Raw genomic sequence first — 1,156 nt, forward strand, 5'->3', positions numbered from 1 at the left:
TGTTTTTTTTTACAATCATCTGATTTATAGAAAGATGCAACAATACTTAAAATGATACAAAATACTGATTTCAAAACATCAAAAAATGAGTATATTTAACCATACTCAGCTCGTAACAGAGCAAATGGGTAAGAAGAATAATTCATACTATAGCATATTGCTAATATGAACTGGCAACAGAAAAAGTTGGTAGAAGAAGGCAGAAAAACTCTATCTTTTAAGAATTAAAATTGAGGGGCTTCATAATCATCTGGCATCCGCTCAGTGTTGTATCTATGGTTAGAAATATACATGATGGGAACTCCAGGGATCTTCTGGATCCTTTGTTTAAGGTCCCGGTCAACTGTGGCCACAATGTAACACTTGTGCTGAGTTACTCTGTACTAAGCAGTCATCTGCATAGGTTCCTTTGTGTGTTTATGGCAATCGTTCAAATCTTGGATCCTTGGCAATCCTTAGAGCCACTTGATACCTTTGCCCCAGTTTCTCAGTTTCAGCCATTACACAGTCAGTTATACAGGGATACACTTGGCATACAGTCAGTCCATCATTGACTGTACTAAGTCAAGTTTGGCTTTAATGGAGAAGTTGATAAAGTTGGTATCAACCAGGATGTGGTAAGGTGGGCCCAGCTGTATGTTATATTGGAAGAATAAGCAGGAAGGATGTTGGGAGACTTCTCTTTCCTTGAGTGCACTGAGATCTTTCTTTTCTTTCTTTTTAGGTTTTAATCTATCCTTCTCTTTAAGCGTCTGATCTTGGAGACTAAGCATTCGCTTCATGGTCGCATACTTTCTTGCTTTCTTTTGCCTCCCCACGTTCATGCCACACTCTTGTTTCTCATGTATGTGTTTTAAATTTTTATAAATAGCATTATGATATAAATCTCACCATATATATGATTATATATATGTATATATATACATATACACATAAACTTTAAGTTTTAAAGTATATTCATGTTGCTGTAGGAAGATACAGTATATTTTGTTTGTTCTTACCTATTTCATAATTTATATCTACCACATTTTAGTAGGTTGAACAGTATGAGACTGATATTTTCTTATAGTAAAAATGGTCAAATATTAGCAATTTCATATGGTTCAACTTAAGCTTACCCATTCCCCTATTAACAAACAACTAGGCTGTGGCCAGT

General features: G+C 35.0%; 1 pseudogene; it reads right to left on the bottom strand.

Moving 5' to 3' along the window:
- Positions 1 to 224: 224 nt before the first annotated feature.
- LOC100685738 lies at positions 225 to 812 on the bottom strand (annotated as a pseudogene).
- Between the last annotated feature and the right edge of the window lie 344 nt (positions 813 to 1,156).

Source organism: Canis lupus, chromosome 6 (genome assembly GCF_011100685.1).
Source record: "Canis lupus familiaris isolate Mischka breed German Shepherd chromosome 6, alternate assembly UU_Cfam_GSD_1.0, whole genome shotgun sequence".
Taxonomy (NCBI): Eukaryota; Metazoa; Chordata; class Mammalia; order Carnivora; family Canidae; genus Canis; species Canis lupus.